Genomic DNA, 25,238 nt, shown 5'->3' with positions numbered 1-25,238 from the left:
GTGTTACTAAAGCATACACATAACTAATCCTCAGTTTCTGTGCAAGTTGTTTGATTTAAGTTGTTGGCAGAATAGTTTTGCTAGCATCTGAGTGCGTGCCATTTTCACTGACACTTTGCAGTGTAAATATATGTGTGTCAGCTAAATCACTGCTGAATGTACAGTCACAGAATCACAGAATGGTTTGGGTTGGAAGGGACCTTGAGGAACATCTAGTTCCATCTCCCCGCCGTCATGGACAGAGACACCTTCCACCAGACCAGGTTACTCCAAGCTGCATCCAGCCTGGCCTTGAACAGTCCCAGGGATGGGGCATCCACAGCTTCTCTGGGCAACCTGTGCTAGTGCCTCACCAACCTCACAGTAAAAAATTTCTTTCTAACAAATAATCCAAATGTACTCTCGGTCTGAAGTCATTCCCCCTTGTCCTATCACTATAGGACCTGATGAAGAAACCTCTCTTGGCTTTCCTGTACACTCCCTTCAGATGCTGAATGTTTGCTATGAGGTCTCCATGCAACCTTTGCTTCCAGGCTGAACAGTCACTTTGAAGGAGAGGAGTGTCTTAATTTTACTGTAAATGTTACTTACATTCAGTGATTTTGGAAAACAGTGTTCTCATTCAATTCAAGCTATTTTGTGCTTCTTGTCCATAGTCCGGGTTAGACTTACTAAAGTATTGTTGAACACACACAAACAAGAAATAATAGTCATCTTTGGTAACTTTTAATTGTCCTGTATGTTAACAGATTGCATAAATCAGAATGCCAGTTTGAAATGTCTTTTTTTGGGTTTCTGAAAAAAAGATGAATGCGCCTATAGTCAGTGAGAAAGCTTTTTCCATTCCATCCAACCTAAACAATCGTATTGTGATTCTGTGTGCTACTCTGTGTTTAAAGACCTAAATTTTCAAACATTTTTCTGTAGATACAAAATTAGAACAATCCTACTTTTATTTGGCATATACTTGATTAGTATTATAAAAGTTAAAATTTACATAAGTTTCTCTTAAGCTGTAGAAAAGTCGAATGACAGTACCTAGGGTAAGCAGTTCCAGCTTATAAAGGGTAAGGGTTTCATTATTCTTTCCAAAATGTGAAGGTATAGGGAAAATACTGTTGATAGGGAGGTTGACTACTAGGTTTGGGAACTGATACCAAAACCAGTGTGTAGTATTTCTGGTGTGACATTATTTGGTGGCAGGGAGAAGAGACTCTGGAGCATTTCTGTCATGTTACAGGTTGTGATCTTTGCTGGGTAAGCACAGCTGGCTTTTTTGGATATTGTAAAACTGGTTCTATACTCCAGTGATCTGAAATTATTTCAGACTTCAAAATCTTAGATGTTCTTCCTTCTTTTAAAGAACTTCTAAAGAACTTCTATATATTTGCCCTATGAGGCCAACCCTGTACCTGAATAATAGCATAATGACAGGACAGCAATCTAGCCTGAGATACTTAGGTACCTTTATGAATGTTTGGGAAGTTGTTACTGGCAAAATCAAGTGGTTCACTGCTCAGGAGTGGGTACTTAAGAATCAGGAATAGTGGATGTTAATGGAAATTAACATTGCTAAAGTTCTGTAGTAAGTCTGCACTGATTGTTGTAATAATGTATTGTAATATTTTTACAATACTTAATCACTTAGGAAGGATAATATTGTCTTTCTTGACTGATATCTCAGTGCAAGGTGATTGCAATAGGTGAAGATCTTATCTGCCAGCAGCAGGAGTGATAGGGTGCATGAACTGCTGGAACAATTCTCCCACTCTGAACCATGAAACCAATCTGTTCCTGGCAGCTACAGTTTTATGGAAACTAATTTTTTGTTGATGGAATCAGGTGAAAAATATGTGGTTCTGATTAGCAAACAGTCTATAGAGTTTCTTGGTCATGGAGAACATTCCTCTGGCCATGTGCATGTGCAGATGTGTGTGACTATACATATTATTTATATTACATATTTATCTTCCTGTATCAAAAATGATGGGCAGTTTTGTTCTTTTAAATACTCTGTTTTTTAAATATTTCTACTATAATTGGTAAAATTATAATTGTTAAATAGATATTTAGTATGGTAGAATGAATATTCAGTTTTGTTGTTTCTAAGTTTCAGAAACTTAAGCTTTTAAACCAAACAGCCCTCAAAATAATATTTAGTAGAACTATGTAGCAAAAATTAAAATATGAACCTTTTTTGAAGTACCATTGTTTTCTGTAGGAAAAATTATTACATATTATACAAGTGACTGCTTGGATAAAATAATGACCTTTCATTTGTAAGTACCCTGCAGAGCTGCAAGAAGTAAACTGGTATCTGCAGTCTGCCTAATGGACTGTGCACCACATCACTGCATGCAATTAAGCATAAGTGATTTTTCTGCTCAAGACAGCCTCAAGACTGATTTAGCAATGAAACTTAATTACTTCTAGCCCTTAGAGAAAATGGCCCAACAAGGTTGAGGTTGTTGGCAGGGCAGTGTGGGAAAGCTATTGCTGCAACTCCCTTCCCCACTTCTGATTTTCTGTTTGCAGTACTTAGAGCACAGTTAACCTTCAGTTAAGCAAATATTCCCACAAAAATAAAGCATTTTTATTTCTTTCCTTATTACAAGGCTAAAGAAAAAGATAATGAAACATTGCAGTGTTTTAAAAGCAAGCATTCTGATCAAATCACACTTCTTCAGACTATGGGTGAAGTTATTCTGTGCTGATGGAAATGAAAACTTAAACATTAGTTCTCAAATGCCTAAGTGTTAGTTAGCCATTATGGCCAGCTAAAAGCTAAAGCTAAATGCATTTGTTCTTCTTGCTAATTCAATATGTTATAGGTAAATTGTTCCTTTATTTTTTACTTAGATTACAGGAAAAAATGCAGAAGGAAATGAACATTCCCCAAAAAATGAATCATATTAATAAACTATGTCATACTTCAAATTGTTTCATTTGAGTTTTTTGGAATGTGTTATTTTTCAAGGAAACAGGAACTTTAATTCTGTGACTCCAAGGAATACAAGGAATACATCTGGAATAACAGTTCAGAGGGACATATGGCATCAATTGGCTTATATTTTCTTATATGGGGGTTCTGATTGAAGTAAGAGGAAAAAGTGCTCATTAATTATGTGGGATTAAAAATGCAAATACTATGCTGTTTTGGATTTACGTGCCCTTTGAAAGAACTGTCAGTATGGAAAAAATGTGGAAGCTGAGCAAAGAAAATTTACTTTTCTGTTAGCCAACTGTGGCAGTAATTTGCTTTGCATCTGTGGTATATTTTTCACCTTAACAGTTTTGACTCCCTTACTCTTACCTCTTCATATAGAGAAATTTCTCATTCACCTCTGGGATTGTAATTTACAAAAAGAAGCAATATTGAAGTTGTATTTGGTTTGATAAATTTCCTCCTTAGTAATACTCCAGGTCTTTTTCCTGTTAACAGCTATGAACATGTTTATCAATGGAAATATTCATGGTAACAAAACTAAACATGTGCCTAAATATTTGCCAGAGTGTGCAGCATGAGACACTAATTCCCAAGGGCATGTTTAGCACATGCTCTAGTGCTTTACTCAGTAGGGAGTGAGTTTAAGAGTGTGTATAGGTCCCCTTGATTTCAACAGTATTTAACGAAACATGTGACTTAAGCTTTTTGATAGACAGGAAATAATAATTTAAACATGTACGTGAAGTTGTTTTTTTTCTTTTTTTAATCTTAGGTCAGAGCATTGAAAAACTCATTGGAATCAACACTGTTTTAGCCTTATATTCAGAATCCCTGGAATACTTACAAACCTTGGCTTATATTTATTACATTGTATTACATAGGTCCCATATATTTTTTTAATTTGAGCTGCTCAGGCTGACATTTTCTGAGGTAATGAGGGTGAGGCTCCCCATCTGCGCTATGCAATCTCAGTTTACCTCCTTTCATGAAGGAAGCACGAGGTCTTTCACAAAATAAATCTGTCATGTGACAAAGTAATGAGAGATGGACCAGAGACCTGAATTACAGTTGCACCAGCAATGTGTATCAGGAACTACATGAACTTAGTAAGGGATATTGCCTTGAACAGTTGACTACCTGAATAAACTTGGGAAGAGGCTGGGAAAAAGTTTAGTATTAACATCTCCTTGAGAGGCTTGGGATAGGTAAGTGACTGATTTGGAGTCCTACAAGTACATGTTAAAAGTAGGCTTTTGCTCTCTTCTTTTTATGGGCAGAATGCCACTGCTTATTTTGCAATAGGTCCTGCAGTAGATGTACTTAATTCCTATCACAAACAAACTAATGGGGTTACCTGCAGTGAAAGATGGTCTTGAGAACTCATGTGGTCTCCTGCAGTTTTAAGTTCTGGTGGAGCTGCGTCCCAGTGACTTGGCAACCTCTGTTCTTTTCAGCCATCCTTACATCAGTGATGTAAGGTGATGCTCAGCCTGCCCTGGGAACTTCATGCTAAAAATTTAGGACTAATAATATTGTTGGAATATAGGATAAATTGTAATCTTTGTCTGCCTCCAGAATTTTACTGAAGTTTGGAAGTTAAACTTCACTCTTAATTAGAAGAAAATCTTCTATTGGGCCAACAGTAACAGCCTTGCTTCCTTTTGATCATTGCTGAAATGTTTATAGCAAAGGGGGAGATGCACTGCTTTCTTTACAAAGCTCCTTTCTGGCAGGTGCTTTGACTCCCTTACATGTTGGATTTTAAATCTCTGTTAACTTGTTTGTAAGAAGAGTTCAACATTTATTTACAATATACTTCTCTGAATTTGCTCTGTGTCATTTTGCTGTCTGTGCAGGATGGAACTGAACAGAGGCAGATGTGGAAATATTTCTTTTCAGTAAGATTATTTTGTACAAAGTGTTCTCTATGGTGTTCAGTACAGCTCATCGGACTTTGTGTAAATTCAGGACAAAAATGTAGACAAATAAATTTCCCTGTGTCATCTGTGTGTCCTTGAACTCAGTTTCACTTTGAAGTGACTGTGCGAAGAGACCATGAGTGGGTACAATTTTCCAGTTAGAAGGAAACTGCTTGGAATTCCTGACATTTGGAAGAGTTCACATATGTTTGATAAAATGTGAGGGTTTTTTTTTTAAAAAAAAAGAAAGCTCTTTTAAGTTGCTGAAACTCAGAACTTTTATGTAATCAGATCTGACCCTGGAGCTGTTTATCAGACTTAAAGAAAGTGCCCTTCACTTCGTCTGAATAGTAGTGATGACGTTTAAAGAAAAGATTGAATAATATATCTTTCTATGTTCTTGGTAGCCACCAGAGAGATCCTTGAGTTCATTCTCTTGTTTCGTCTTAAATAACAGAGAGCCATTTAAAAGCAACAGCTGATGACCAGTGTGTTCGAGTAGAGGTGGTAGGTATCAAGAAATAATTTCTGTGGGAGAAAATTATTTTCCAAAGCATGTTCTTCCAGCAGTGAGCTGTACTTGTGAAACTGGCTTAAACAAATATCTTTTTTGTACTCCCAATATAAATTATTTTGGTTCCAGTGTATGCAGTTTCTACAAATAGTTTTGGCATTGAGATGCACAAAATATTTTGGTTATTTTAATGTGTCAATAATACAGGAAATATTGTTCTAGGTAGTGGAACTTTGCATACAAAAGACAGAAATAAAGACATTTGAGTCTATTGACTAAGAAATGTTTTGGTGTATATTAAAATATCAGTACATGATTTTAAAGCTATGAAAGTGCTGCTCAGCAATGGATATGGTGACAAATAGCTGGCTAAGAAAATGTTCCTCCCTTGGTCCCTTACCTCAAGGCATTTTTATGCCAAAAAAACTAGAATTTGAGGTTACATTACTAATTCTTGAGTGAAAAGTGACACCTGTTTAGCATTTCAAATGCTATACTTATGTCTGAAGCAGGAAGAACAGTTTGTGCATTTGGAAGTTACCTCTTTGCATCTTTACCCTTCCCCATTTTTTTTCCCTTCCCCTCTCCAGTATTTAACAGTTGTTTTTTTTTAAGGTGCTATCAAGACAAAGTTTTTTTCTTATAGTAAGTAGAAAGAGCCTTTCTGGAGCAGATTTCCGCTTCTACAGCTTCATCCCCAAAGTGAAAGGTATGGCAGAGGAATGTGGTTAGAGAGTACCAGTGTTGCTGGAGTGGTACTGGGAGAACTGGGACAGCCTGTTGAAGGGGGCCTCACCATCTGATCAGAAGACTGTGGGAAAGGTTGTCTATGAGTTACAACTTAATTTCTGTGCTGCCTGCTATTAAGATGTCTTCAGTCCCACAGCGCTGTATGTGAAAGGTTCCCTAAGAAGGGATTTTAGGAAAGCTAAACTTAGACAAAGCTGCTTTTATTGCTGAAATACCTCATTCAGTCATTTTCCCAGTATAGATGAGTGTTCAGATTTGTCTCCTCTAATTCCCTCAGGGTATCTTATAGGATTTTATGCAAGATCTCTAAAAAAGAAAGAATCGTGTTTCTGTTTCTGATGTTCTTATCTGGCATTATATTAAACATTTGAAAATATACACATTAAACATTTGAAGATACAGTAATGAACCAGGGTTGCTTCAATTTTTCTTTGAGCCATTCCTGTACCGTAGGGAGATTATAGTATCAAAATACTGTAGTAAATCACTTAATAATTAAATTCTTTGTTGGTATCTCAGGAGTTTGAAATTCCTTTGGGTTTTCCCACCACCACCTTTGAAGATAAGGCCTGATTTGTCATGTGTTACATGATTCTGAAGTAGTTTCAGCTCAGGTGACCTAACAAGCTGATAAAAATGGTGCTGTACTTGGGGGAGAGAAAATACTTTAAAAGATTTTTTTAACGTAACCATTTTTTTCTTTAATGTCTGTAGATTTTGCAAAATTATACCCTTTCAGAATATACAGGAATGTTTATCCAGCTGTGAAAGGCTGTCTTATGATTAATCAAAACCTTTCAGGTGTGAACATTTGTTTTTTAATTGGAAGCAAAAGCTCTTTGCTAGAGATTCAGTACTTATTATAGGTAAGACCTGAGAAAGTTCCTAATTTTTATATCAAAGCTTTCCAATGGAAGACACATTTTCAAGAGAAACCAGAAGATAACAGAATTTAATTCTCAAGTATTTATTTTTTGGAGTTGCTTAATTTTTCTGTTGTTTAAGTTTCTGTCTTGGATTTGTTTCTGCTTAAAAGCATAGGGACCTCAGGTCAGATTCATAGAGGCTTCTTGCATTAAATCTGCTAGTATTAAGCCACCATTCAGTTTTAATGTGATGTGTATGTGTCGTGAATTTAATTTTTTGTTTTAAGAAGCTAAATGGTAATAAGGGTCTGGGATTTTCCCCCCTAAACAATATTTTTGTGTGTGCTTCTCCCTTGGTAATAAGTACAGTATTGGTCAATGTTTGAAGAAGCATTTCATTGCCCCAGTAGTGAAGTAGGTGTTCTAGGAATAGTATGAAACACTGCTAGAAGTTCTGGAAGCAATCTGAGAATTGCTTTGATGTTGTGATATTTGTACAGGGGTACCAGGCTTAGGACCCCGTACAAGGCTCACTTTAGTTTCTTGTTTTTGCAGTTTTAAGTAAAGCTCTTGAACACAAAGGCAGCAGCAGAAACCATCTACCTAATATGTTTTTTGTTATTGTTTTTTTGGTTTTGTTTTTTTAGAAAAGGCAGCTTATAATTAGGGTTGGAAAGGATTCTTAATGGTGTACTAATTTATTCCTCTTCCTTGTCCTGACTGCTTTAATTATTCCTAAGTGTCAATGAATAGACTGATGACTCGCCCAAAATTGACTAGTTCCATTGATGATTGGCCAGTGGTAAAACTGTTCCTTCCATTTTGTTTCATTTTTTTTGTGAGTTGTACTAGGGAATTATTCTTCCTCAGGTCACCCGTCTTTTACTTAATTGTAGATAAGCCAATAAGACATTTCCCTTGCTTCTCATGGGTATTTTTTAAATTCCTCAGTCATCATCCTGGCTGCAGTTTAGAGGGTTTAAATCAGCTTTACTGGCTGCAATATTTCCTCATAAAGTTAGGTTATAACTTTCTTCCCAACATATTTTAAAAACTTAAAGTAAAATTCCCTCCCTCATGTAATATTTTTTCTTTCCTGGGTTCCTGGCATTTTTTCTAAGCTTAAAATAACTCAACATGCTGAACTTTTCCATATTGTCTCCATCAATGTCTACACTGTTATTTCCGATTTCCCCTTTGCTTCAAGAAACACATCTTTCATGTCACTCATGGGCAAGGGAGTAGCTGATTTATACAAAGACCAAACTGCCTACTAAAATGATTGTCTTTTATAATTTCCACAAAAATTGAACTCCTTTTCTGCCTACCTGTCAATCTTTTGCTGTTGCCCCCTTCAATGTTTTATATGTTATAAGAGCTATACTGTTATCTGTTATACTGTGTTATCCCACTACTGAGTGATTCATCTCATCTGATAAATAACTTCCGGTTGTGTACTGCTCGGCTTGGTTATTTCTCAAGGAATGAGGAAATATGCAGATTATCAGTTTCACTTTTTCCAGAGGCTGAATGGCATAATTCTGCAATTACATAATTCTGCAACAGCATTTGATTTATGGCAAGTCATAAGGAGATAGGGCACAGAAAAGTGAGGAGGGAATATTCCTAGCTAAAAACACCCCAACAAACCTACTCCTGTGTGAGTAGGTTGGGGAAGTAAACTTACATAATGGGAGAAAAACCAGATTACTCTGTGAATCAGAATAGTTGATGTATTTTACTGAGTCTTCATGAACTGGTCTCATGATGAACAGACTTTTGTCCAAGCTCTGTTATCCTTGTAACAGAAGCAGCTGAATTACACAAGACCAAAACAGCATCAATGAGTGCAGCAAATGCAGTAAGTTGTGCAAGAGGACAGCCTTGGGTGTGTTCTGAGCTCACCTGGTGCTCCAGACTCACACTTGAAACAGTCTCCCACTTGGAAGCTTTGCTATTACTACAGCTGGAATGGAAAATTACAGTGTTTGGTCTGAAAATAGCACTTTGCTCAAAGAAATGGTGTTCTGACATTCAGGAAAAAAAGCCAGAAACCTGATAGAGCATATGGCTGCATGTCAAGAATGACAGGAGAAAATATCTTGAAGATACAAACCACTCACTGTTACTATGTGATAGCATCATTTTGATTTCATGAATAAAATACGTTAAAATTATTATTTGCAAGATGCTTCTTTAAAAATACTAATGTGAGCACAACAGTTCATTTTTGTTCACCAGAACTATTATATTTATTTTCGAACTTTCAACCAAATATCTATCTATCTATCTATCTATCTATCTATCTATCTATCTATCTATCTAACATTAGTAATCTCTTAAGTATTAATCTATTAAATATTGTCCAGATTAAAATTATGTCTATGTTGGTACTGCATTTCTATAAGGGTTTTCTTTTTTTCTGTAATTTGATAGCTGAAATTATCAGTTACTGTTTTACACTGGTGTGTACTTGCTTGAGTTTGTGTAACCTGATCTATTTGTCTGAATTTTGGCTGTTCTGGGGCATGTGCTGCCTGCTCGACTCCACTCTGCTTTTGTCTCCCTAGTTTTCTCTTCTGTAATGATTCTCTGCAGTCCATGAACATTAAGGTTCATGTGAAGTCAACCATACCTTGCAGATAGCGATGGTAGTGCAAATAATGAAAAATATGGGGGGAGGTTACATAGTCTTTCCTGTGTTTAGAGGCTAGTGATTTGTGAGCAGCCTGCAATGATGTTGCACAAAGTTTGGTTTATCTTTAGCTTCAGATTTGAATCTCTGAGTATGCTCCTGTTCCCAACCCCCTTTTGCTTTTGCTTTCTAAAGAAATTCCTTTAAATTGGGCATGTTTGAGTATCTTCTGTTTCTGAGTTCGTCTTTTTTCATGTTTTGTATATATTTTATTTCTTTACCTTTAGGGATTTTGTGTTGACAAACCTGTTTCTATTTAACCACCACCTGAACTTGGATAGTATGAAAAGGAAACTGGTCCAGCTAAGGAATAATTTTAGTTCCTAATGACAGTGAGAGCACATGGAGGAAACACAAAATATTTTCTTACGGGTTCCAAAAAGAAGAGATGGCTCTAGGCTAGAAATACCATTTGCAAAGTAGGAAGTGATGTGTACGTGTGAGTGATTTGAAAGCTCAAAGAATTTCTCTCTCTACCAGCTGATGTTAAAAAGTAATGTAATATTACTAGTAACAGTGCCAGAAGGTAGCAAGGCAGGCAAGTTATTAAAAAGAAATATCAACAGCAACAACAAAACTCCCTCTTTTTTTCCAAATTTTTAATAAGCCTATTCTAAATGGTAAGATTATAGGCTTCTGCTTATACTCTGAATGAACAGCTGTTGTTGGCTGGTGGAATATAAGGAGTTCTTGGACTCCCCCAGAGAGCCCTTTGTTCCTGCAAAGGTGAGTGCAGGGAGTTGTGGTGCTGGATACTGCTGGGCTGTTGTGGCTGCTATCAAGGAAACAAAATAAAAATGAAATCCTTTTGTTTCTGCCTTGGATTCAGAGAAATTACTAAAATCTCTGAAATCCCTGGAAATTGTGATATAACAATTTACTGAAAGATTTCAGGAATATTTGTGACAGCATTCCCTTAAATATGGAATAATGAAATTTGATGAGATAACCTTACATGTCTTCTTTTACCTCAGCTGTCTTTGTTATTATCAGAAAGAAGTCTTTGTTTCAGGATACTTTCACTAAGAAATCTTCTGAAATCTTCTTTTGGTTGATTGATTTCTTACGTGCTCTATTGGGGAAAAAAAAAGCATATCCATATGTGATGGATACCCTGATATTATGCACTGTGTCATTTTACAGAGTAGGCTGTAAGTGCACTTAAGCTGTTTTACAGGAAAGTCTTTTGAGACTCTTGAGGAAACAAGCCAGAAACACAATTATGCCAAAACTGCTGACTTTTAAAAAAGAGTTTCCAGTGATAATAGGATTTAAACTAAATGCAGTTTAATTTCAATTCCATTGCTGCAATTTGCAGGAAAGAAATTTTACCTTGAGTTTGCATTTTTCTGGGTTTGATTTTGTTAACCCTTTGCATTAACCATAGTTGTGGCACTTTGTTTAGCTCTTATTTTTGGCGTTAAAGACATGAAAATGTTAAAATTGTGGTTATAAAGAGAAGATTGTAGCGTTGTTGTATTGCATTTAGATGTTCTCATAGCTTGGTTATGCTTTTGAGTACAACTAAGATAGCATATTTTGGTGCAATATGTTCCTAGTTCTGTTTTACAATTTGCCTGGGAATAGCTGAGACATGAAAAAATATTTTCAGGTGGTCATCCCTGAACCCAAGGATGTTTGAATTGTTTGATTTACATTGATCCATTGTCTCCAAAGTTTAGATAGTATTTTTTTTTGTATAATCTTGTTTTGAATGCCATTATGTCAGTGGCTGGCAGTTCATCTATTCACACCTCATCTTGGGAAATACAGAGTTTCTCAGTGGTGATTTGGAAAACTTGAATCAGTTTAATAGAGCAAATATTTCATGACCATCTATGGTACATTTCACCTTTTGCTTTCAGAGTGCCTGTTCTGTAATCAGAAAGCCTTTAATTGTGGGATCTTAACCAAATCATCTGGTCTTCTGTACCATTTATGGTGCATCTACAGAGCAGAAGACAGAAAATTAAATTGTTTCCTGAAAGAGTGATGTGTGGAGCCCTGTAATCTTCTCTAGCTAAAGCTCGCCTATGTGCTTCAGAGCAGTACTTAATGAGACGGTTCAAAAGGGCAGCAGGTGTGTTCTGGGGAGCAGGAGGGAATCAGTTGGGCTCTTTGCTGTTGTATTTGAACATGTTCATGTTGAATCATTTTACACAGTTCAGTGAACTGAATGAACTCATGATATGCTTTCCTTCACTTTTTCTCTTATCACAAGAAATCTTTGTAGAGTTCTTGCACTTGTTCTTCATCTTTTGCTGTCAACCAAATCAGGCAGATCTTTCAAATGTACTTGTGTTGTGGCTCCCCAGGCAAGCCAAGGTGAGGTAGACTCTAGTGACATTTAGGACTAATTTGGGGCTTAGAATTATTTGAATGTAGTATTTTGGGGGGAAAAAAAATCTTACAACATTTGAAAATGTGATGTTTTTGAAGATTCAAATCTATAGCAGTAATTTTACAGGAAAAAAATGTAACTGATGATGTCTTTTAGAGGAGTAATCAACTATTAAATACAGATGTTTCATTAATGAAAGTGTTTAAATAATCTTCCTTTTTCTTCTGTAGGTAAAAATCATACATATGATAAGCCTTTACATTTTTAAAAATAATTTACATAAGTTACTTTATATTTCCATAAACAAAAACTAATTTAAATTCGTTTTTGATGTTATTAGTGAAGTAAGAAATTTTTCAGATGTTAGTTTTTCTCATGGAATAATTGTTTGGTGCTGCATTGAAACTTGGAACATGTATATTAGAAAAGAGTTGAACTCACATGTGCTATGTTGCACTATATGCTCTGCATAGACCTGGTACTTCTACTCAGTGTTAGCTGTGTTTCTGCAGCAAAATGAAGTGTGAAACAGGTAAAAAAATCCACAATTAGCAGTAGGTCAAAATTTTAGCATCTTGTTTGTGGTATAGACTTTAAAACTATATTTAGCCATTAGTTAATGTATTTTGTATTTGAAAAAGCAGTGCTTGATGGCTTGATACAGTGCTTGATGGCTCTGAGGTAAAGACTGGAAAAGATATGAGTGAGAGAAAGTGTTGCTAGAAAGATCAGACTTCTCTCTCAGGTTTAGCTGCTGAAAGGTTTTCTCATTTGAAATTATTTATCACTCAGGAGTGCTTGCTGAATCTCCCCTTACTGAGTAGAGTCTAGATGAAGGAGAGCTTAAACTAAATCTGTAGCTCCTTGGCTAAGGTGAGATAACGCGGTTCCTGGTCATGTAGTGTTTTACATTATTTGTGTAAAACAGTGAACAACTTGAAATTTTTGAGTAGTTTTCTAAAATGTGTCAAGAAATTTGAAAAACTGAGCATGGAGACACTGCAGCAGTGTCAAGAGCTCATTAAATTTAGCTGTGTGGTCAGTTACAAATGCAGCTAATCTGCCAATGGTGACCTTTTCAGGTTCCCAGTAATTTTTAGGGTGCAACATCATAATCTTGGGCATGGGTGCTATCAGCAGTTTCCTCAGTGGATTGTACAGCTGTTTTCTAGAATCAGGTTTTCATTAATTTTCATGATAACGATTAATTCTGCTAAATAAAAATAATCTTTGCAGATGAATTGGTTTAGATCTTGATAACAAGCTCTTAGATAATTACATGCTTTTTAAGGTTTTTTTAACTCTCTTTATTGAAGAATGAAGGATGACTTCTTCATTTGAGGTGTTTTGTGCACAGTCGTGACACAATTTGTGTCCTCATTTATATTTTAAAAAAGTTACAAAAAAAATAAAGATCATGTTATTACCCAGTACCACAGTACTTTTGAAGTTCTCTAGGAGCAGACTCAGGAGCTTTGGTGAACCAGGTAACCCACATTCCCTGTCCCTTTTGCTTTTCTTTCCTCTCCGTTTTCCTTCTGGTCTGATACCACTCTATGGATGCAGTTTGCCATTGGGAATTTTATCCACCATGATGGATGCTGTGAAAGATGTCATTTGAGGATCTGGGACAGCCTTTGTGGCAGCCCTCCTTCTCCAGCTCCCAGCAGGATAAGCTGTGTACAGAGAGCCATCCTCCCTTCCCAGGGGATAGGAAAGGGTGAGAGAGGTGGGGGTGCAGAGCAGAATATGGAAGGGGTGTAATATAAATGAAATTGTGACCATTTTAGTTGTTTTGATGTGTACCAGTTTTGAAATGTTGTATTCTAGTTTTGGATCAGCAACAGAGTAATGCCTCTAGGCATGAATAAGCATCCGCACCAACTTCAAAATATCTAAGAGGATATTTAAACAATGACCAAAGGGCATAATCTTATGTCAACCTTGTTTCAATTTGCTTATGTTGTTTTAATCTTATTTTTTTCTGTGTTGTGGTGGTAGTAACAATAGCAGAAGGAATAAAATTTAATTTGCCTTCTCAGTAGCATTCTCTGCTGGTGCCAAGACTTTTTCATGAACCTGTAGGTGTTGTGTAGGGGAGTGGGTGACAGATCTTCTTACACTAGAGTGATGGCTGGTAAAATAAGCAAGGAAAAATTAGAAATGTTGGAAGAAAGAGTAGTTTAATATGATCTATACTGTTTGTCTCAATCTAAGTGTAATAAAGTTCTGTAATGGAGGAAGAATGGGTGTTTGCTGGTGTGTGGGCCTTTTCTGGGTAATCTTTTAAAAATAAATACTTCAGTAAAACAACATTGTTTCTCCACTGATCTCTATATCAATTTCCAGCTTCTGTGTCTTAGGTGTAAGAATATCATAGCTTAATAAAAAGAGACTGAAAGACACTGTGAATCAAGCTAGAACAGTTTACAATAGTGCTTCATGAGCTTCTGCTTAGCATCTCCTCTTTCTACTCAGTCTTCATGCAGGAGGTGGTTAAAAGGACCACCAGAGGGGCTCTTCAACGCAAAACAAATTGCCCTCTGAAGCAGAACCATCACCAGCAGCCTGAGCCCCTTCCCTGGCTTACTGCAGTGATGTGGATGCTGAGGGAGAAGGAACCTCCAGCAGTGGGACGGAGTAGACATCTATGGCAAGAAATCAAGTCCTTCCTTTCACATGCCACAAGAGTATCTCTACTTTCTCAGGAAAATTCACTGGAAAGTAATTCCATAGCAGCATGAACTCTTCTCTTCAACAGATAACTCAATCAATGCTTTCACCCCCTTCCAGTCAGGTCTGATTCTCTTTCCTAACATGCTCACATAAATGCTACTTTTCAAGAGCCCTTGTTCCCCTGAGGAGCTGACTGTGTCTTATGATGACAGCCAGTGTCAGCTGTACTTTGTAGAGGCTCCTATCTGGGGAAATGTGAGAGGCATTTTAGCTTATCAATTTAGCTATTCCACCTCCTCACATTCTCAAGGGGGCTCTTACTTGCAAAGCAATGCATGTAGTTCACAGTGTTAATGAAAACTCTGCCAAAATTGTGGAGAGATACAGGAACCTGAAATGACATCATATGCAAGGTGCCAGGATTTATGCACAAGCGTAAATAATTATCATGAATTTTAAATACTTTTTCTCAGGTAGTAAACATCAAAATACTGCTGTATATGTATATCTAGAAATAGCATTTGTTACAGGTGTCTGCTAGTTGTACAGCATTTTAAAGAAAATAAATGTACAGTTCCTGAGCACATTCTTTAATGTGTATTTCTTCTGGCTTCTCCACTGGTTTCCTCAGCCCTTTGCCCTGCCCACAGTCTGAACCAGCAGAACAGAGCGGGCAGCTATGGGTGTGGGCATGTAGGGCAGGAAGCTCTTGAGCCCAGAAGACAACTATTTGTCTGTTGTAGTCAACTTACAAGAAATCAGAGCATGCCAAAATTTTTAGTAATTTTAGAATTTGTCCACCCAACTGACTTTAATTATCAAATACACCCTTATATAATAGTTAAATGGTTGCAATAATGGGAAACCCCTGCTTTTTATGTCCGAATTATAGATAAAAATTAGATAATCTTTAACCCTGTCCCTTTACTAATTTTTAATGCTTATCAGAAATTCATCACATTCTGCTACTTTTCAGAAATTTCACCTGTATGAATCATTACTGGATACAGTGACTTTCATTATGCTGCCTCACAAAGTGTTGTGCTTATTAATACGTATGCTTCACAGCAACAACATTATTTTAATACCTGTAAGCTTTTAAAGACAAATATCTTGCACTTCCTTTCTGGATACTAAGGTAATATCAAACCTTTTAAGTCTTCAGTGATTGTGAGCTCTGGAAGAAGAGACAGATAAGCAGAAATTCTCATGGTGGAGATGAAATCTTGGATGATATTTGTAGCATGAGCTAAGCAGTTATGTTCAGAAGCTTAACAGAAGACATCTGCACAGACTACTAAGAAAATTTATTGGGTTTTAAGTATTTACTACATTTGTAAAGCTCTTACAGGATAAGTAACCAGATTTAAATTTCAGCTTACATACAGATTTAATACTTAAGAGATTGTTTTGTTGTTTATTATCTCACTAATTCTGCCTTTTCAATATAATTTGAACAATTCACAACTAATTCACGTTTATTTGTCAAAATTATAATGGAGGGAGGTTCAAATCATGCTGGTTGAATTGACTATGTTGTTAGTATCAGGCTATGATTTGATTGGGGTGTGGCTTAAACTGTCTGGCCCTGCCCCTATTCAGTCCTTGAGAGCAGAAAATAGTTGCTTTCAGGTTGGTCATGTCAAAGAATTGTTTTTCTGTGCCTCTCTGTGCCAGCAGAAGACACATGGAATAATCATAAAAAAAAAATATGGTTCTGGAGGAGGAGTGATGACTACATACATTCATGTTGCCTGAAAGCACTTTGTAGTTTCAACTCAAGCTGTGTGCATGGCCCAGCAGTGGGCAGATCTGCACAGCATGATGTGTAGCCACCATGAGGAATATGTCAGGTTGTAGTGGGATCATACTGACCCAGTCTCAGTTTTTTAAATATGGATTTGAAGTGTAGATTTTTAAACTGAAATGAACTCAGTACACTCTAGTGGTATAATACAAAACTTTTGTTTGTGTTGGTGATGAAACTTCCGTTTCATTTGGGAACTACTTTTTTGTGCTTCAGTCTCTCAAGCCTTGTGCATTCTTGAAAGCAGTGGACTCTCCTGAGAAGCCTCCAGAAAGGATTTTCGGTGGCTCTGTCACAGTATGTTGTAAATCAGTTTGCTGGGGCTATTAGAATATAAAAAAAGGGGTAGAAACTTGACAAGTTGTTTTTTTTTTAGAGAAAACAAATGAAGAATGCTGAAATGCTTAGTTATAGGTATGTATGTGTGTATATATATAATATATATATTTTATATATCTATACATATGGAATTTGTGAACTAGAAAATCAAGGGTTTAAGGTTTTTTTATTCATTGCTGTTCTTCTGGGACTGGCAGGTGTTCCCGGTCTTGGCTCAGTTACTGTCTGCATTTGCCAATTGTAATCTTTTAATCATGATCCAACAACAGTGCTTTAACAAGAATCTATATAATCTCTTGTTTAATAACATATACTAGTGTTTCTTTTGATCTTATCAGCCCAGAGATTGCTTCAGACTTGCTGGCAGAAAAAATACCAGGAGCCTCTAACAGCTGAGTGTTGTAGGTATAGCTGAACTGGCCCCGTGCCCAATAAGTATCTGACAAATTGTTTTCTCTGTTTTCATAAAGCGTATCAATTTTAATGCAGTAGCAATTTTGCTTCAAAAGTTGCTTCAAAAGTTATATAATTTCAGCTAGGAGAATAATAATTATGTGGATGACCATGGGTATGACAAAAGTTTTCTCCATTACTTTTGATAGCTCATGAAGTTCTCTCAGATATGCTGCATTTCAATTAGAGAAGAAGATAAGGTGTTACAAAGGTTTTCGTTTGACAGGATGAACTATAGAAACAAGGTAAAACATTGCATCCCTTGAGATTACTGGAGAGCTGTGGCTCCATTTCAGGATTTCCAAGTGGCATATGTCTTTTGGGATTACTAGAAGTTTGAGCTTGGTGAAGGACAACCACCATTTTCTCTAAGTCCTTATGCTTTCATACAAAACCAAATAACCTGTTTTCTACTTAAAATATCTTTGTTTTAAAAACTTTATTAATGCCATTTCTGCACAGGAACTGTGTGACTTCTTTAATAGGCAGTGGCAACACTGAGAATGGAATAGCTCATTTTTGGTGCTTGCTGCAATTCTTAGGAAATGAGGAGTGTTCCTAATAGGAAAGTGGGGGATATTATAAAGAGATTTTAAAAGAAATTAGAAAATAAAAAGTAATTACAATTTCTGATTAGTGGGAAAAAGAGAAGAGCTATTATATGATCTTATTATATGATCTTATTATACTTCACAGTAACTAGACAGTGCCAACCCAGCAGGTACAGGCAGTAATGTTTCATGGTGGTGTCATGTTCTGTTACAGCTGTTGGATCTTGGATGCAGAGTCTCGCTTGGTCCAGATCTGTATGTGCTTGAAGAAAATCAGAGCGCTTTGCATTCCCCCTTGGCTCCTTCTGTCTCCCTGGGGGATTGAGAAATAAGGAGCTTATGGTTAAAAATGGTCATTGAAAACACCCTGGCCTTGTCTAAGGCACTGTGCCCTAGGGTGCCATCTGTAACGCAACACTGGCCTTGAAGAGAGGACCAAGGGAATTGGACACAAAAAGCCAGAGAGTTGCAGTAGGGCTGGAGCTGATGCAGGATTTGGGAGTGTTCTCCCTTCAGTCTTCACTATATTTCACTACAGCTTTAATGAGTCATTTGAGAGACCTGAAGTATGTATTTTATTCAATACTGAAATTTAAATAAAAATTACAAAATTAAATAAAATTAAATAAAGTTATAATTTTTATTACAGATTCAGAAGCTTTTGCTAAAGTGTGTAGAAATGCATGTTTTAATATTTATAATGCATTTGTTTTAGAGACATGCATCAGTAATACTATTTTTATGAATGCTGATGCTGCAGGAGACCATAAAATCATGCAGTTGGATACTGATCAATAGTGAATCTCACCACAAACTGCATCAAGTGTACACAAACCAGTCTAATCACATTTCATTACTTAACCTTGGTAACCATACAAAATGTTGCCATTTTACTAGTCTGAGTTTGACAAGACTTCAGGTTCTAGATTTCATTTTTTTCTCTACCAAATTATGGAATCGTTTTTATTCCTGCAGGCTGGTACTCCAGCCATCTCCCTGTCTTCTCTTGAAGAGAGAATATTAAGATACTGGCAGCTTTAGTTTTATAGTGAGTGGTATAACTTGGGCATTGAATGGCTTTTTGCATCCACCTCTCCTGGTGTTGTTTAGCTCACTAACTGGTGGGAGTAGAGTTGTGCCCTGGAGAATCTGCTGTACTTGCCCAAAAAGAACATCAGTCTAACAAGTGGGGAACACGTGATCTCCCCAGGTGATTTTTACTTACTCAGGGCAGTGAATAGGTAAACAGATAGATAGATAGATAGATAGATAGATAGATAGGACAGGGAATAGAATCTGTGGAGAGCAGGAGAACTAGTTCAGTGCTCAGGAAAACCCCTTGCCAAACCCATTGCTGATATAATCTAGTGTTACGCGGCTGTATTGGCCCTCCTTTGCACTGTGTCTGTGTAAGTGCTGTTTATGGCAGTGATCTCAGAGGTATAGCTGATGCTCTTGGCACCTTCTGGGTTTTGGGCTGAAGTTCTCCCTTTTAGTCTCATATAGGTGACATGGGAACTGCTGTCTCAGCTAATGGTGACTAATTCAATTGGATAATGGTTTACTGTGGTAATTTCTTGCCTGAGGTATTAAATAATGGTAAAAACTATTTATACTAGTAGGAGTGATCATCAGACCAGATTTTAAGAGGCTGAATGTAAAGTAACATGGCTCCTGCTTTTACTTAAATTCTTTTTGGTGTCTTTGGTATCTTTTAATATGACTTCTGGTATCTTTGTCTAGTTACTCAGACTGTGATTTCCATCTCTTTTAACTACTAGAAAATTACAGAAAAATGCATGCTTTTAAAACTAGCTCTTTTGTTATTGGAAAAGATTAATCAGTGTATTTCATAAAGACATTTTATTGATTCGGATATTATATAATATGCAGCTGGAAAACATATATTCCATACATACGTATTTCTTGGGTCTACATGGACTACAAGACCAGTAAATTAGTCTGCATGGCTAGTTCCATTATTTTAATTAGTTTTGTTTTGGTTTTGCTATAGGGGAGTTTGCTTAAGAGATGATCTTATTGATAAGAACTGTAGAAATCATTTTAATAAGGGCAATTACACATCTTGGAATAACATGTAGGAACTGCAAGCAAGTGTAACTTTGGGGACTTCCTGTTAGTGATGCTTTGGTTTTTATTAGACTAATTAATAGGTATGGAAAAAAACAGAATGACTCTTGGGTACAACAAATCATTCTTCATGCCTGAAGTAAGGGTAAATTAGTAAAATAGACTGTGTAGTCAGAAGTCTAATGGAGCATCTTCTGTGATGCTTGGTATAATAAAAGATAGTACAGCTACCATGCTGCTATTCAGCTCTGTGTATAAAGGTGAGAGGGGGTAACCCTCTAGCAGCAGAGAGGGCAGTAAACTCTTCCATAGATGTATGTCTCTATTTTAAAGAATAAAAAAATGTGCAAAATAGTTGAGGTTTTCTGCATCATGTATTTTAAGAGTAAAAATTTGTAACCAACTGTACAAAGCTCCTAGTTATATATAACCCAGTTATATATCTTGTAACTTTGGAAGAGATTGGCTCAAGTACTAATTACTGAAGGGGCTTATTTAAACTGGGGTTTTAATTTTCCATGGTTTTTACCACTAAACCTTCCCTCAGACAGACTTTAGCTGGCAGTTCAGTTTCCTGTAGCACACAGCCTCCAGGATCTAGGAGCAGTAGTAGTAACTGTTTTTTATCAAGTGTAGCTGTATGTCTCACACTGCAAAGTGGTTGATCAGAAATGTCAAGGTTTTCAGACTTCATGAATACATTGGAAGTCAAGTGTTATGTGCCAGTGGTTGAAGCTGCCTTAGGTCTTCTGTCAGCTGGTAGTGGCACTGTGCAGTGTTGAACTGTAGCTCCAACACTCTGGGTGCTTCTACCAGCTAATATCACTGATCTGCCCCTTTACCTCCTCCTGTCTTCATTAAATAGATTATGAGTACCTTCAGTGCTTTTTCTTTTAATTACAAGGTCTCTGTTCCTTTATCACAGACTTCAGTCCTACTCTTTATTCTGGCTCTAGGGGGGAACCAGCAGCCTCCAATCAGAGACCTTTTGTACCCCAGGAAATCTGACTATAATGGAAATGCTTAAAGAAAATGCACATAACCTCAGGATTGAGTAATGTGCGGGAAAAGCCTGAATACACAAGACTCAAGTAGTTTTGATAGTTTTAGCAGTGTTACTTTTCCTTTCTTTGGGCCAAGATTTTTATCTGGCTGTGAGGGCAGGTCATTTGTGAGCTGCTTCTACTGGTGTTACTGGGTCTACTGCTGTCACCAGGGCAAGTGGTAACTACTTTCACCCAGAGTTTTTTGTGCTCAATGCTGGGTACTGCCAGATATCACTTCCTGTTGCTGATTATATGAGGGCTAAACTTTCTTGAAAAAAAAATAAAATTCTGGCTTTGTCAGACAACAAAGATCTGGAAAAAAGTACCTCTTCAGTTTTGTCAACAAATTTCCTTTTCCTTTTTTATTTTTTTATTAAGGTTTAGCATAGTACAGTGAAGTATAATGTAGTCAATTAAATTAAAATACATACCAAATATGATAACCTGTCCTGAAGCATAAGGATTTTTCCTTGTAGCATACAGGCATGTCTTCATAGATGTTAAAATATTTAGGGCATATCATTCTCATTAGCAACATGCAGGTTTTCTGCTTGTATCTGTTTCTTCAGCTGGAAAGTTTCAAAGTCTGTATGTTGCCAAGTACATTGTGTTGATCTTCCATTGTAAATCAAATAGTAATGGACTCTGCAAGAAAAATCCCAAGTGAGACTTCCTGTTCACCGGAATAGAAGTCTTAAATTCACTTAATATTTAGAATTACATTTCTGTAGGCCTAATATTTAGAATTATGCTTTTGTATGCCTAGTATTTTTCCTCTTTTTTAAAAATACAGTTATTTTAAGAACTAAAGTAAGTATTGCATATTGTACTAAGGATATTACAAAATATTCTAGAATGGGGAAAAAGTTAAAGGCTTATTTTGAAATTAGCTTGGATTTGGAACACAGTGATAATTTTTCTTTTGTTTCTGCCTTATTTGTGCTGTGATAAGGCAGTCTCTGAACTTTCCATGTGGTGCTGTGAATTTCACGTAGAAGAGTCTGGATCTGGTTTAGCCACACATCTTGCTGTCCTTTAGTTGTGTAAATATTGGTGGGACCCTGTCAAGAATGCCCATGGCATTTATTGGATATGTTTGCCTCTACTGATCTTAAGACTCTCTGATAAAGCAGATTCCACAGTCTATAGACCACTTGTTCTGGTGTATCACTACCCTGGAGAGAGCTCTTTATATTACCTAACCAATGCTTTACTTGCTGTAGATTTAACTCTGCCTTCTTCCTTCTGTACTTGATGAGACAGATTTATCAGTATACAATAATTATATGAAAATAGTTGTCATACTCATCACTAACTACTTCTTTTATAGTTTCATCAGTTTTCCAACAGTTGCACCTTACAGGCTTTTTATTTCCCTCATGGTCTTCTGGACTGCCTTGTTTTGTCTATACTTTTCTTTAATAGTGGTGCTCCCAACACTGATTTTGGTAGCATGAGGTTGTTAGTGTAACATCTCACCTTTGGTTTTGAAAGAGTCTTTAAGATTTCGCAATGCTTTCTACAGCATTACACTGTATGTGCCTATTTACTTATGACCTGTGGAATTTTTATACTCTTGTACACATACTCGTTGTACTCTTGCCTAGACAGTTGTTTTTATGCATGTGATTTCTCCTGCCAACTACTTCATATTTGTTTTAATTGAATTTCATTGTGTTGGCTTTGGGCAATTCAATCACTTTCCATCATTTAAATAATTTTGAAGAGGAGGTAAAACCTCTTTGGTGACTTCACTTAAAATGCCTTTTAGTTTGATAATGATCTGCTAGCTATGAGAGTTTTCTCCTGCAGTGTTTTTGAGCAACCCTGTGCACACTTAATTTGCATAAGCGACTACAACAAAGGTGCATGAAAATTAGGAAAAATAACACCTGTTACTTCCCTTAAATCATCTGGTCAGTCAAAGAAGAAAATTCTGGTAACTTTAATTTACTTCTTTATTGTGTTGGTTGTTTCTTGTTATCTAGATGGTTATAAGTTGCCTGTGTCAAATAATATATTGCAGTATATATCTGATCGACCGTCTAATCGCTGAAATTCTCCTTTACAGTAGTTGGTATCGGTTCCTGCTTCTCCATCTGCCCAAGGTCTTCCACATCTTACTTTTTTCAAGGAACATGTTAAAGTTTTGGATAACATCTGGAAATTATAGAGTTTGATTAAGCAAGGCCTTCAAGTATTTTTAGTTTCCAGATTTTGCTAAATGGAATATTGGTTATAGACAAAATGACGAGATAGGTTGAAAACTGGCTGAACTGAACTGGCTGGTGTAGAGGGCTGTGGTCAACTGGACAAAGTCCACTGGGAGGCTGGTCACTGGTGCAGATCCCAGCAGGTCATACTTGAGTTCAACAACATTTTTATTAATGACCTGGGGGAGTGAACAAGAGGCTTTACCCTCAGCAGCTTTGCAGGTGGTACTGGGAGGAGCTATTGCTGTGCTTGGTGGTTGTGCTGCCAACCAGAGGGAGCTCCGCAGGCTGGGGAAATGGGCCAGTGGGAGCCTCCTGAGGTTCAACAAAGGGATGAGTTGTGGCTCTGCTGAGGAATAGCCCCAGGCACTAGTATATCCTGAGAGCATTGGAAAGCAGCTTTTCAAAAAAGAATTGGGGGTCCTGGTGGGCACCAAGCTGAACATGAGCCAGCAAAGGGCCCTCCAAGCACAGGAGGCCATTACCAGCAGGTTGAACAAGGTGATCTTTCCCTTCTACTCAGTGCTGCTGAGATACACACGTCTGTAGTGTTGTGTCCAGTGCTGGGTTTCCCAAGCTGAGAAAGCTGCTTTAGCCTGGAGTTGAAAGAGCTCTGAGGGCATCTTAGTGATACATATAAATACTTGTTTGATTATTACCAAACTTACTGGGGAAAAAAAAAGGTAAAAAAAGGAATAAAAGAAAAAAGGGCAAGAAAAAGACTGTTGAGTGAAGTGAGTGTTTTTAGTATGCAAAGGCATATTTGGTTTTTTGTTTTGTTTTGGGGTTTGTTTTGTTTTGTCATTCCCCCTCCCCCCATCATCCAGAAAACTGGTTCTTTGCCGTTTCTCACTTATTTCCAATATTGTTGCTCAGGCTGTCAAGCTGCCTTCTGCCTGTGTCTCCAGAATAAACTCCAGAGAATTGATGGTTGTTTGAGTGATCAAATACATTTTGAACTTCAGAGGAATAGGGCAGATATTTTTGAGTACAATTGGTGTTTAAAAACAAGTCTGCTCATCTGCTTTTGCTTCTATTTTGAAATGAAATATTCCATTACCCTCATGAACTATACCTTTGCCCTAATTATTTTGTATAAAATTATTTCAAATGTTCACATTTTTAATGCAGATTAATAAAGTACGATAGTACTGATGAAGGAAAAGGAAAAAATGTGCAGGCTACACAGCTGATATTATAATATCTCATGTGACCTACTTTTAAGTCACATGCCAGAGGACTTAGAGAAGGGAAATGGTGTCATTTGTAACTTTTTCTTTTTTTCTCTGATAGTCATTGTAAAGATTTCCTATGCAAATTTTTGTCACACTTTCTGATCTGTTTTAACATGCAGCAGCCTCTTGTTCTACATGTTTATAACCTTTTAATTTACACCTCTGCCACCTCTTCCATTTCTTCTCACATAAGATGTCTGTATGTTCTCATTATCAAAACTTCTTCAACCCTTGAAAATAGGTGCAAATATTTTCTGAAAGACTTGCAATATTTCTGTAAGGATTTTGCCTCCTAAATGATGGTATGAATATGGGCCAGTATATCTAGAACAAAATAATATTTTCTTGTGAGCTGTACCTGGCAAAGATGGAGTGGATTAAGGCAGGTTTTCTTCAGCATTTGTGAGTCCCTGTGCATGTGATAAGGAGAGGGTAACAGCTCTAAGCCCCAGCAGAGAGCATGGTGGAAGGAAAGAGGATGTTCCCCTCTCAGCTGCTGGAGAGCTGCTAAGTTTGCTTAACTTTTTTGCAATGCTCAAAAAAGTTGTCATAACTCTTCTGTGAGCACATTAACGATACAGAGCAAGATAGGATTGTACCAAGTGAGTTTAACACTAAGGTAAACTACTAGAAAGGGCGCTGTTAATTTGGAATAGAATTATGTACTCTCAAACTTGCTGGAAAGTGGCTTATCACAAGCAAGTGTCTATACAGATGTTTTAAACATGGTGCCTTTTAAACTGGAACTAGCAATATGATATTTGAATAAATCACAAAAACAAAGACTGGTAAAAT

General features: G+C 36.8%; 1 protein-coding gene across 1 annotated transcript in view; it reads left to right on the top strand.

The window, feature by feature from the left end:
- The window catches only part of TMEM135 (transmembrane protein 135), a 159,917-nt gene that overhangs the window by 75,316 nt on the left and 59,363 nt on the right, over positions 1–25,238 (top strand). The gene's annotated exons all lie outside the window — the stretch shown is intronic.

Source organism: Pseudopodoces humilis, chromosome 2 (genome assembly GCF_049639895.1).
Source record: "Pseudopodoces humilis isolate 2021_Gansu_Grassland_sample_001 chromosome 2, ASM4963989v1, whole genome shotgun sequence".
Classification (NCBI taxonomy): domain Eukaryota; kingdom Metazoa; phylum Chordata; class Aves; order Passeriformes; family Paridae; genus Pseudopodoces; species Pseudopodoces humilis.
The sequence above is the reverse complement of the archived record's forward strand: the minus strand, read 5'-3'. Positions and strand labels throughout refer to the sequence as shown.